Source organism: Ylistrum balloti, unplaced genomic scaffold (genome assembly GCF_031769215.1).
Source record: "Ylistrum balloti isolate Yb309-2 unplaced genomic scaffold, AGI_CSIRO_Ybal_v1 Utg369892, whole genome shotgun sequence".
NCBI lineage: Eukaryota > Metazoa > Mollusca > Bivalvia > Pectinida > Pectinidae > Ylistrum > Ylistrum balloti.
This window is the reverse complement of record NW_026782024.1, coordinates 451,435-465,970: the sequence shown is the minus strand read 5'-3', so window position 1 is coordinate 465,970 and position 14,536 is coordinate 451,435.

Here is a 14,536-nt window from a genome sequence, read left to right as displayed (position 1 = left end):
GGTGAATGACGTGATAAAACACATTCTAAAATGTGTAAGGCAAGAAATTGTTTTAATGATTGATGCATTGCAGAAAAGTGTAAGACATCGATACTTAGGGGGAGTTTTAAACAGAACTTTCGAAAATTGAAAGAGCTGAAAGCAGAAAAAAAGAATGACAATTGAAAGGAAAAAATAAATATAAGAAGACTGATACGATAGGAGAGTGACAGTTTTAAGAGAAAGAGTGTGTTGTAAAATATATTATTACCATTGTACAGACATGTATATTTAACTTTTAAAAAAAACGGGTATTTTTTCTGCTTGCACATTTGAAAATATGTCTTTGTAAATCTTTTAACAATTTCTAAATTGCCTTCGTTTAAAAGATTTTGGGTTTTGGTTACCAGTTTGTAAGCGGATTCATTACTATTTTTGCACGAATTCTCGTATTCCGGTTTGTTAGTATCATGTAAGGTTTAATTAATCTGGTGAAGCGTATTATCTCAATACAATCGACATGTCGTACAGAGAGTTAAAAGTATAGGTGTTGTATTCGTTTATCCCATTATTGACAACCTGCAGTCGTCCAGAATAGTATGGTTAGCTGTGTCAGGTGAGGTGATATTAATGTTATCTAAATCAGCATGATGGATTGCACAAATGGTAGCCAATTTAAAAAAGCCTTTTATTTTAAAGGTTAAGTTCGTCAAGTGATTGTGCAAATGACACACGCCCAGGGAAGTCTACAAGGAGAAACTAACATTGAGTGAAGTTGATCATACAGCTGTTTCGGTCCTCCAGGATTCATCAGAGACATCAGGGGTCTAAAGTATTCAAACATAAATGCGAAGAAAATCATTCAAGGTCTAATTTTTTTTTAAATATCTATGTTGATGTGCAATAAACCGACAGTTTTTCATAATTTCTAACATTAGATGAGTTCAAAACTAAATGTGAATATTCTGAACGGGAATATTCAATTTTCCCAGCCGTTTTGTTCGGTCAGCAATAATAATATCGTACCCTGAAATTTTCAAAAGATGTTATCAATATATTTAATATCGGACCTTGCACACCAACACATTTCTGAAACAAATGTTACACCGCTATTCGTTGTTCACTATTCAGCATTGTCTCCACCATTTTCAATTTCAAACATGGCTTCACCGGAACTTAATGACAAAGGGCAAACTTATTCGGTATGTTACAAAAATAAGAAATACCGAAATGTCAACAGAATGTTGATTGGAGAAAACTAAGGTTAGGATGAATGAAGAAAGATTTTCACGAAAATAAAACCAAATGTTCCGAAAGAATAAGCGTCTTCTGCTTCATCGACGACATCCGCCTTGTGGCTTGGTCAATCCAACTAAGAAAGTTTCCAACTGAGAACTAAATAAATAAGAATGGAACCACCAGGCACACTAATGAGCACCAATCATATCCAACTTCCCTCGAAATCCTGTTGTGAGACTGTTTCTCAGTTGCGGACAGTCCTTAATTATCGAATCAACTGCGACATGATTACCGAAATAGAAAATTCACAAAGAGGAAATTGAATCATAATTATCCTACAGGTTGATAGAAACGGTTGATGTCCTGTCTTAATCTCGTTTTTAACATTTTGCCAAGTTTTATCACTTTTGATATATGGTAACGAACTGTGTTACATTTCACAAGTCAGCATGTTATAAACTTCTACAACAGATACACGAACACAGTATCCTTCAAAATAAATATAGAAGGGCCAGATAAGGAATTACAATCAACAATATCAAACAGCTATTTCGTGTTTTTAGGACTCGTCAAGGATGCAAAAGGCATATATTTTAAAACCTAGGAATCGACTAGGAAAAATCAAAATTGACGAAAGAAAATATCAGGTTGGGTGAGGTGGGAGTGTTGATGCACAAGCTCCATAAAGCAATACATTTTGTAATCTCATATATCTCATAATTTTAAAAGAGCGTCATTGACATGTGTATGAGGTAAAACGTGACATGCAGGTTAGGGCAAACATTGAGATCAAAAAGTCCACAAGCAGTGTCTATCACCTGAAATAGTAACTGAACATAAAGGTAACTTTAAAAATAGCTTTATGAATGGTGTTTAAAGTTCAATGATTGCAGTGTTTCGTTTCACATATCAACCGTGTTATTGTCTATTCGTAGGCGACTCATTTCATACTGTAATCATCACAACATCGTATCTAGCGAGTGTACAGGGAAATAACGCCGCTCTATGAACCTATTGGCTATTATTGTGAAATGAATCATCATTTATTCTTTAATTGTGGTCAATCGCGCATTCAGTTAGAGTTTTGATGCAATGGAATACTTCGCTGGTTTATATATACATATGAGATTTCCCGAGTTCTGTAAGAAAAGCCTAACGTAAAAAAGACCAATATGTCTGTCAAAAGTGATAAAATAAGTTGTTCCTTAACGGCATCCAGTATAATCCAGGTTACATCATGTAACACGTCTCCAATTAAATATATGAAAACTATGTTTATTCATAGTGTCCCAAGTCTTATGTATAAGACCCCACTCATCTCGTGTCTTGTGGAGCCTGACAAAAACCACTAATCACAATACAACACAATGTTAGCGTTCAGTAAACCAATCTTTGTTTGAAGTGCATATCTATACATTAAAATATAAAATCCTAATTGAGACCATTTCATGTGGGCTTTATCAAACGTTTCTTTTTATTCACACTGTCCAAGACGAGAGGTTTAGACCCTTAGAGTTTCACTGACGAGTACTGAAAGGAGTAAACAGTTATATGTTGCAATTTATTTCATTTTCGACTGAACTTTACTTAATGGTAAGTCAGTATTAAAAGTGTTATAAATCTGTGAGTCTATAGTATAATCTTTGTAATTAATTGGTCGATTTTGGAGTTGGATTATAAATTTGTTCACTTCTGGCAACTTTTGAGTTATTTTGTCCTAACCTTGCCGGATATCGCAGGTCAATTGTTTCATAATGACAATCGGTGTCTATTGAAATGGAGATGGAAAATGTTATCAACATTTAATCAACCAACCAGACATTAGTCGAGGCTTTTTTCTTTCATGCTATTACTTTAACACTTAAACAACTTTGATAAGTTAACACACTAGTTATTGAATAAACCGAATCAGTCAGCAAACAGACAACACCATAATAAGTGTGTAGCTTTCGTTAATCTGACAACTTAATCCATGTAAGAAGTTTACTTAATCGCTTAAGACGGTATTCCAGCAGTGTTCAACGCAGTTGTATACTTTATAATAAAGGCAACGAACAGCAGGAGCATCCTACTTCAAGAAAAATGATACCTTGGACATTAATACAAGAAGATTCGGCGACCCTGGTCTTGATTATAAAGAACATAAGAATAAAATAATGGTAACGATGACCTTGAACTTGACCCTATTATACAAACGTGTCCCTGAAGATCGATATGGTTGCTATAAAGGGATAACGAAGTCCTGTGGGATTATAAAATAATTGTAAAGTCAACCGTACAGGGGAATCAGAAAGACAGTAAATATCAAGTTCACAAGTGTCGTTAAAAGAAACACTATGGAGGAGTAATGTCATGTCTATCTCACGTGATTGTCCAGAGGAATTTTCCATGGTAGGGTAAATATCGAGACCATTCCATTTTTTCACTTAGCATTCCATTTTCTAACCCCATGCATTTCATAACCACTGTGACGTGTCACAACACATATGCTTTTACAAACAAAGCTGATCCCGTCAAATGGCCAGTGTTTATGCGATCCAGAATGTCACCCCGGCACGATTAAGAGCAAGGACGACCCCGGAGTACGTGGCCGAAGTCAACTGACCAGTGTTTATCCGATCCAGAAAGTCACCCCGTCACAGTGAATAGCAGGGACGACCTCGGGGTACGTTTCCGAAGTTAATCAACATAATCGATGACAAACATTGGGAGTTTGGGATTAAAGTAAACACATCAGCAGAACGCCTTAATGGTATATTTCATCAATATTTACATTTTCCAAGGCCATGGTACTTTCACGTTAAGCCTGATATTTGATAAGTAGAACAAGCTAAATGTTAACGTGCCGGACTCTGTTATATACGCTTTGTTTGGTATGCGTACCAGAATTTTTATAAAGGATCTCCGGGTCAATATTATACCAGTGTAAGGTATGTCGTATATCTATGTAAGGATATAGGTTATATCACATAGTGGCAGGTTAGTTGTTACATGGGTAGGTTATGTCATCTACAGGTAAGCTATGTCATACTGTTATATATGTAAGTTATTTTTAGGTAAGTTATTAATGTGACTTAGGGCAGAGTAGAGTAAAACAAGTGAACGATAGGAATTTGTCAAAATATCTCCAGCGGTCTGCACATCAGTATTAAAATCCTGTAAATCATTTGTAATGATTTCCTGCTGAAATAACAATTTCAATTATCGTGCTGTCCTTTTTAAATGGATAAGATAAGGAAATAAAAACAGTAACAGATTCTAAAGTTACTAAACAAGCAAGCCACTGAGCATGCGCTAAATTTGTAAAATGGTACTTTATAAAATACATACACATATATAATGTCTGTCCTCACCTGAACAACTAGGGTCGATTTCGTTAAAACGGACAAACCGGTTCGTCAGCATTTTTTACTTTACAGAATTAAATCATGTCAGGCTTCAGAGATTAAAGGGAAAAGACTGCAAAGTTGGGGTTATTTTTATCAGTTTTAAAAGTACAATACAAAATACAAGAAAAGGAACAATTCATCAGCCGTGTGATCACATTTTGATACGGTATGACTAGAAATTCCAATCTATCTGACTGTTACCAATTGAAGATAAACTTTACTGATTATTCCACTAGTCATTTACAGATAAAAAAAAACATTTATCAACACAAATAAATTAATAACTTGGTGTTTAAATAAATATCTCAATAGTGATACAATCGAGATTTTTTTGATGATCATATGAACGCATTTAAGTCTTGCTTGTGATAAAGTTTTGTTAGAATGGTGTGGATACATGGCGATCAGGGTTTCCAGTCCAAAATTCCATTCCTTATATATATATTTAAGTTATAAAATGCTCTGTGCATCGATAAGATATTTGAAAAGAATATTATTATAATAAATATATCGCATAAAGATGGCCGTTAGGCCTGAAAACGTTAGCGGAATACATTTGCAGTGTTGATTTCATTCTTTTTCAAATATATATATATATATATATTCCACATTTGTAACTCCAGCTTTAACTAACAACAGACAAAAGCTATTGCCCTCAAATGACACAAACCAGTTGTTATACTCTATTAGTATCCAATGTATTTGAAGCCTGGTAGTTAACGCTATTGTACTTTTGCTTTCTCTACAGACCTTGTCAATGCTGTTCAGAAAGCAAAATGTGATCTGTAGGACCCATCGAACGGAATCGTAAAATGTATCATGGATGTCCATTCTTTATAAATACATCGCCATGTGTGCTAATTTTGTATACCACGTGGACGAACAGTTCACTAGGTATTAACAAGACAGCATACAAAATGGGGGGGGGGGGGGGGGGGGGGGGGGGGGGGGGGGGGGGGGGGGGGGGGGGGGGGGGGGGGGGGGGGGGGGGGGGGGGGGGGGGGGGGGGGGGGGGGGGGGGGGGGGGGGGGGGGGGGGGGGGGGGGGGGGGGGGGGGGGGGGGGGGGGGGGGGGGGGGGGGAGAGCATAGAGAGAGAGAGAGAATAGGGGGGGGGGGGGGGGGGGGGGGGGGGGGGGGGGGGGGGGGGGGGGGGGGGGGGGGGGGGGGGGGGGGGGGGGGGGGGGGGGGGGGGGGGGGGGGGGGGGGGGGGGTGTGTGCGCGCGCGCGCGCGCGCGCGCGCGCGCGCGCGCGCGCGCGCGCGCGCGCGCGCGCGCGCGCGCGCGCGCGTAGTTGTCGCGCGCGCGCGCGCGCGCGCGCGCGCGCGCGCGCGCGCGCGCGCGCGCGCGTGTGTGTGTGTGTGTGTGTGTGTGTGTGTGTGTGTGTGTGTGTGTGTGTGTGTGTGTGTGTGTGTGTGCGCGCGCGCGCGCGCCCGCGCGCGCGCGCGCGCGCGCGCGCGCGCGCGCGCGCGCGCGCGCGCGCGCGCGCGCGCGCGCGCGCGCGCGCGCGCGCGCGCGCGCGCGCGCGCGCGCGCGCGCGCGCGCGCGCGCGCGCGCGCGCGCGCGCGCGCGCGCGCGGATAATTATTACACAAGGACAGAGAAGCAAAGCCAGACGACGTAAAGGAATTGTTTTACAAACATTATTACATTTTCTGTATACAACGAGAACTAGACTTGTCTGATAACAAAGAAACCCTCACATATACATTACGCAATCTTTTCAAAGAAGAAGTACTGGCTAATCGTGCTTCAGTAATGCAATCATTTAGATTAGCAGAAGATGCTTACTCTGCCGGAACGCTTACTCTTCCGGAACAATTGATGTAGAAGAGTCTGTCGGACATGGCCAATATATCGCTTGTTATTTAAAGACAAGACATCATCAATATATCTGAAAGTGAAAAAAATCAGCAGAGGGGCACAGTTATAGTTTCTTTGCAAATGATATGTTAGAAGAAATTGCAACCAAACTCAACGAAGATGTTGTGAACAAAATACACATCATTTTTATTATTTCGTCCTCCTTATGTTTCTTCTTAAATTTAGATCTTGATTTTTCACAATGCGTTTCAATATAGTTCACAACCATATATTTATACCAACGTTCATCTTATTTGGGTAAGACAGCTCTCATAACAAGAGAATGAAGGTGTTCTTTCCGGTTTAGAATGAGGTATGGTGGTGGACAAAATTAAGTTTCCTTATAGAAAAAATATTTGTAGAAGAAGATGGACTGGTCATTAAAATACCGAAGCATAATTAGCACGTATTTCATCCTTGATACGAATGCATTATACATAGACGGGGGTTTCCTTCGTTATCAAGTATGCTCAGTCCTTTTCGTATACAGGAAATTTGATAATATTTGCAGGCAAGGTCAAACTGCAAATTCTTTTTGAAATGACGGATCGAATGGATTTAACCCAGTCAGAAAGTGAATCCAACACAGCATGTTTTCGTTTCACCCATTCTCTGGCATTGTTTTCAACGGATTCGATAAGTCTACTGAAATTCATGTTTCAATTAACGGACGGGTTTCATGATATTTAGGACCCGTCATGAAAAGCTCTTGTAGCTTAACATTTTGAATGATGCGTAAATAATCAGTTACTATTTGCCCAATTGGACATTGTTGTAAATAGAGGTAAAACAAGTCGCTCTGAAGGAGGACTTGTTTTAAGGTCATATGCAATTTGTAGTTGCAGCGTTTGTTTGTAGTTGAAAAGTTTGGGTGCAATGGGCTTGGAGTAACTGTAGGAAATACAGGTGTATTTCTGCTTTCAAAGCATGGTGGAATGTTAGCCTGAATAGACTTCTGGTGTAAATATTGTTGATGTTTACAGCATTGTCGAGTGGTTGATGGATAGCGGCTATCTGTACAGGAGTTACTGCCCTTTGATAACTTATTGAAACAGGTTCATGATTTCCTGACTTTTCCAATATCTTATATAAAATTAATGATATAAGATCAAAAAGAAAAGAAAATATCGGATCACCTCCAGAAGAAAAAAGAAAACAAACAAACAAATGGTTATTAAAATATGAATTACTCATGCCTAGCTAGTTTTTAAACATTTTTTGTTTCCTTGTGCGCGATTTCAGTTAATCAAAGGGACACAACTCCAACATTATCGAGGCAATCTGTCTCCTCCAACGAACAATAAACAATTTTTATAATGCAACGTGATGATATATACATTGGGAAAAAACGCATTTAAATTATGTATAAACTCTCACATTTATGTTCTTTATAGCTTTTCGCAAAGTTATTACATCCATCACATTTCTTCAGAAATCTTAGATAAAAAATGGAATATAAAATAATATCGCACAGACAACTTTTCAACGCATCAAAGCGACCCCTACAATAAGATCAGCACAGAGGTAAATGTTAAATAGAGTGGTCAAATTTACTCCAAGGGAAAACATTCACGCTGGAAAATATCAACAATAATTTTATGATGCTACACTTAATAGTGAAACGTATAGGTCAATGTTGCCTGGTTTATTTGGTTAAGGATCTCGGATAAATGAATCCAACAATGATGTGGTCACTCTGGAGCGCTCATAGAGTGTCCAAACATTTATATTTCATAATCAGGACACGCTTACAAAACCTCTTACCCAGTCAAATTTTACTGACCACCTACCCAGAGAGAGAGAGAGAGAGAGAGAGAGAGAGAGAGAGAGAGAGAGAGAGAGAGAGAGAGAGAGAGAGAGAGAGAGAGAGAGAGAGAGAGGGAGAGAGAGAGACAGAGAAAAAAAAGAAACAGAGAAAAAGACACTGAGAGACAGAGACAGACAGAGAGACAGAGAGAGAAAGAGAGAGACAAATAGACAGACGGAAAGAGAGAGAGATAACAATAAGTAAAACATATTCATCCCTAATATATAATTTCCCTTATTACTTGATATTTTCAATTTAGATTTGGATTTTTCCATTTATTTGTGTTGAAAACAAATATACTTTTAAGGAAGCACTGAAAAATTTCTTTATATTAATATTTTCTTGCTTTAAAAGTTTAAATGAACTTGATTACAGTGCTTACGCATAGCACCATTAAACATATACCTTGGATATTTAATTCATTTTTGTTTTCTTTTTTGCAAAAAGGGGAAGGGGTTGGGGGTTGGGGAGAGAGAGAGAGAGAGAGAGAGAGAGAGAGAGAGAGAGAGAGAGAGAGAGAGAGAGAGAGAGAGAGAGAGAGAGAGAGAGAGAGAGAGAGAGAGAGAGAGAGAGAGAGAGAGAGAAACAGAGAGAGAGAGAGTTACATTTAATAAATCCCTATTTTACCTTTTTGCAATTAAGATATATCTGTAATTTCTGTATATACCTTTTGCTCTGAAAAAAGTCTTCACATGCATTCAGCTGTATTACCTTTTGTAAAATGCGTAATCAGAGATCTGGCAGGATTTCTCAAACGGAAATGAAATATGTTCAAATTACGTAAATACTAAAACCTAAAAGCATTTGTCATGTATTATTTCTGTCTTACTGATAATTGATTTAAATGTATTGAGAGAAGGAGAGTTCCCTATAGAAATATCTATGTCATACCATTTTTTGTTGTTGATGAGAAAAAGAATTTCGCACGCTTAAGAAATAACCTGAAGTTCAAGTGATTGGAAACCATTTGAGAATTTCTTAAATTGGTGTCATGACGTCGTGATCAAGCGTAAATCAAAAATGTCGGGAAAATCCAATTTGCATATTTAAATAACTCATTTAAATATGTTGTCAAATTTGGACATAGTGACTTTAAAAAAAACTTTTTAAAAACAAAGACACGCAAAGACAGTATACCGTACCGCATATGGCACGATCGCAATTATAGAAGCGATTAGGAATGGGCACAAGCGGAACACTCTTTTAGGGAGCTTTATTCATGTGACAACCCATGCTTGACAGGAAAATCACACTTGGCTTCTTCTTGAAGACGTGTTTAACACGCTCTTGTATTCTGTATATATACAACAGGACAAATCTTAATCGCGGTGTTTCAAATCTATTCATTTCAAATGCGCTCATTTCAGAATACCAATGAAATAAGATCGTGAACTAATGTAGGACATTGCATTTTGTAAATTGTGGTGATGAATTTCGATCTTCACCTCCGTTTAACTTATTTTATTTCATAGTTTTTATTTCATTAGGTATCACGGGATAGGTAACGTATATAGAACGTATGTGAAAGAGATCCGCAACACCAGAGAATAATAGCTTCAAAATCTCACCATTTTTCGTTTTTTTTCGCAAAAATATTGCTACGTAGTTGGTTATTTTAAACATGAATACCTCCTAACAGTTTGATTTTATTCGTTGAATTGAATTTTAAGTGAAACAGAACCATGTATGCAAAGTCTCTAAAACCAAAGAAATGCACCATAGGGAGGATGGTGGGCGTGTATTTGTTTTTTTAAAAAGGGGTTTTTAAACGTCAGTATGTCCAAATTTGACAATATATTTAAATGTGTTATTAAAATATGCAAATTGGATTTTCCCGATATTTTCGATTTACGCTTGATGACGATCTACTTATTATGTAAGTAAACAACACAGACTAGATGAACTCGATTTTAATTTGCTGGTGATTGGAATATCGAGAAAAGCGGACTTAACTATTACTTTTTCACGTTTTTCAAGGTTTTATCACCGCAACGTAGTAAAAGGTTACAATGAACTTGTTTTTTTATCATTGAATGATATATGACTAACTAGTAATCATTGTTTGATTCCAAGAGGAGCTTTTGTATTATACATTAATCATAGACAATGTGAAACACATACTGCTGGCGTCATCCTACAGTGTAAAACAGATTATCTGTCGTACGACATTTACTGTACACTTACAGAAAAGAAAACTAGCGAATAGATATTTTATTTCCTCAAAAAAAATCAGACTTGTGTATTGTATATTATTTGGGCGATTTTTAGTGTAAGGGTAGGGTTGCAGTGCTTGTTGATATTGTTACGTTATGGAATTAGCGTTCAGCAAATGAAACCCAACAGCTAGGTTAAAATTCAACAATTTAATAATAACAAATAAATTCTAGACAGTAAAATTACAAATATTGTGATGGTGTACAGAGCTAGCTACTAATTAATCAAAAGTCAGAACTTATCTTTCCGTGGAAATCCTACAACTCAAGAAGAATTCACAATGGATTGTCCAGAAAACAGGATAACCGAAGAATAATCCAAGAATGGCTTCCTCGCTGGGTATATATAAGTGCAAGTCCACAAGGCACTATTCCTAAATCACTGTAAAAGTCCACACTTCACAGACTGAAGTCTCAAAGTAAGCTTACGCAAGGCGTTAATACTTCAAAAAGGCTGCTCAGACTCAGTTCCATCATGTTTATATACAATAGGGGTTTCTATAAAGTTCTTGTCTAGATGATTCTAGACTAGCAGGTACCTAGCTTGTTTACATGTGTCTCTAGAAACTTCCGGTAACACCCAGGTAATTCTAATAACCGAGCTTTCTAGATTTAGAAACTTCCGGAAACACACAGGTCATTCTAGTAACCGAGCTTTCTAGAAAAATCTGCCTAGCACTATCTACACATTTTGTGACAAATAATCATAAACAGGTTTTTTATGTAAACTATAAATATGATACAATGCATGTAAACACAGCACATCTGAATTTAGATTAATACACAACATTTATACTTAACAATATGGCGATATTTGAATTTTTAGCATTTTAGCATAAACAGTAATTAATGTACTGACCACATCATTGTCATTTTTGTTTTTCTTGACACATGTTTTGCGTTTCATCCAAACACATAATATGTTCAATAGATGGAGTAAACTACATACTTAATAAGATTCCTAAATTTTCACTCTGTCATGTGTAACGTAGCGATAGCACAGTGGTAAGCTCTCCGCTCTCGACTCCAAAGATGCATGGACCGAAACCTCAGTTAATATCTTTTTTTTTTCAACTAAAAATGGAAATTACATGATATCGAAACTTTCACGACATTGTTTCTATTTTGTTTCGTTAGAGGTCATTAAAAATAATGAAACAATTAAATCGTTGATTGTTTGAGAGTTGAAATTTAATCTTAACATAAATCTTTTAATTCTCAAATGGTTTCCAATCACTAGAACTTCAGGTTTTCTCTAAAGCGTGCGAAATTCTTTTTCTCATCAACAACAAAAAAGTGGTGTGACATAGATATTTCAATAAGGAACTCTCCTTCTCTCAATACATTTAAATCAATTATCAGTAAGACAGAAATGATACATGACAAATGCTTTTAGGTTTGGTATTTACGTAATTTAAACATATTTCATTTCCGTTTGAGAAATCCTGCCAGATCTCTTGATTACGCATTTTCAGAGCAAAGGTAAAACAGCTGAATGTAGATTCAGCAACCCACGTGAAGACTTTTATCACTATTTTGATGTTTGTCCCCTATACATTCATAATCGAAATCTATTTATAAGACAGTTACAGCCTCTCTTTGAGGATTTATTCACGTTCTTATTTTTGTAAATCCTCTTCGCAATAATGTTTTCTCTCGTTTCTGGGAGAGGAGTTTCGATATCAACCCCATATAGTAGCGAGAGAATTATCGGACTCCTCATAATGTTTTAGAGCTTATAAATGGCTACTTCAACTATTTTTGACAGTTTATAAAATGAGTGTTGACAATGTTAAACATCTGCTGAATGATATCTGATAAATTCGACTACTTCCCACTAGAAAATAGTCTCCCCACAGCGTAGTAAAACTTGCAAATTCCGCCTAAACCACATTTTGCGCGTAAGAGAGAGAGAGAGAGAGAGAGAGAGAGAGAGAGAGAGAGAGAGAGAGAGAGAGAGAGAGAAACGTTAGCAACAACGGAAGCACCAGCCATGCTGAGGCGCAGCGAACATATTTGACATCATATTGTAGAAGGGTATGGAATTATTTCTTGACAGAAAAACAAAAGTCGTGTCCGCCGAGAATGAAACACATTTTGACCCACTGGAATAACAATGTTAAATTGAAAAACATTGTCCCAAAAACAGAAATAGGCAAAACGACCATTTTACAATGTAATCCCCATGATACCTAGATTGATATAGACATGTACGTCTGACGAAATACGCTATAGGTATACAGTATAGTTCACAGCCACATACTTCTGCCTCTGGCCAACGTTCTTTGATCAGATCAATCAAATCAAGAACGTGTTATTTGTGAACGTTTTTGAGCTCTTTGAAAGTGACATACCATGTTTTTAATTCTTATTTTCTATTCTTGGAATCCTTTATGCCATGAAAAATGACGATGAATGAGTCAACTTTCATTTCCCTATATTGTACAGATTTAACAATCGCCTTTTTTCGACGTTTTTTTGGGTATAAAGAATCTGTATTACAACCTCCAATGTGACAGATTTTTACCGTCAAAACATTATTTAAGGTAGCATGATTTCAATGTCCTCTCAGCCGTCTTGTTCTATCAGTGCTGTCTCAGTCTCCAGTACCGCTTGTCCTACTCAATGTTCATTTTAAACCGCTTCTGATATTGTTTTCGGTTTCGTTCCGAGAAGGTAGATATTACTGTTGGAAAGTGTCTTACATGACGATATTGTCAACGTGTATCTTTTTCGGATTTTTAGCCACAAAAGCGTGTGGTAATATCAAAAATATTAAAATATCATCTTAGTTAAGTCGACAGAGCGTCTTGCTTTGTTCTGTCCAATACGTGATCAAAGATATGAGCCCCAGCCCGCTATACCAGCCATGATGATATTTGAACACATCTTTTTTTTTTCTTTTCACCTTGTTGCATATGTTTTGTTTTAACTAGATTTTCTGCCTTTCAGTAAAGCTTCATCTTCTGTTTCCCATTGACAACATGTAACATTTTCATTGGTCGCCTCTTTTCTATAAGTCTACAGTAATACATAGATGTATCCTTAAGATTGGTGCCGATTTATTAATAACTTCGCTAACGTGATATAGCTTGTATTTACAAAAGTTTATTTGCAAACTCGAGCTACTTGTATAAACGTGCGAGAAAAAATATTTGCCACGAAATGTACAACAAACTACAAATTACTAAATAATGCTTAAAGTAACTCCGCGGAACGCGAAAGTAACTTTCTGATGCAGAGAAGAAAATATTTGTTGCGATTTCCGATAAAAATAAAATGGCGACCATGATAAGGGCAAATCAACTGTTCTGTGGTGATGAGTAATTAGACGAGGAATATCCCACCTGATCATAATTAGTGCGTCAGGAATCAATAAACGTACTAATTAACTGGCAGTAGAAGTCGCATTGGCCTGCATCTAAAAGCAGTGAGGATCAAACTAATAAGCTAGACCGTGAAATAACACTGGGACGTCCATATCAAAATAACTAGACTGTCGAAAAAATAACACCGGGACGTCCATATCAAAATAACTAGACTGTCGAAAAAATAATACCGGGACGTCCATATCAAAATAACTAGACTGTCGAAAAAATAATACCGGGACGTCCATATCAAAATAACTAGACTATCGAAAAAATAACACTGAGACGTCGATAGAAAAAAAAAACTACACCGTCGAAAAAATACCATCTGGACGTCAATATCAAATATCTAGACTGTTCCTGAAATACCATCGGGACTTAAATATCAAGATAACAATGTATGAAGATAGCCTTTCCATGAAAATACTAACATGTCTATTAGATACCACCGGGACGTCAATATATAAGACATAAAACAGTTGTACTATAATGTACATTATATATTTCCTGTGTGTTATGACACGAGATATGGTCAAACCAATGAAACACGCCCGGCGGTTTCATTCTAACCTGTTTCTCACTTTGAATACCTGAGATTACATCGGTTGGTCTATATGTACATTATGTTCAATAGAGCAGAAGTAGTTTCATCTGTTATATATATGTATTGGTAATTGTGTTC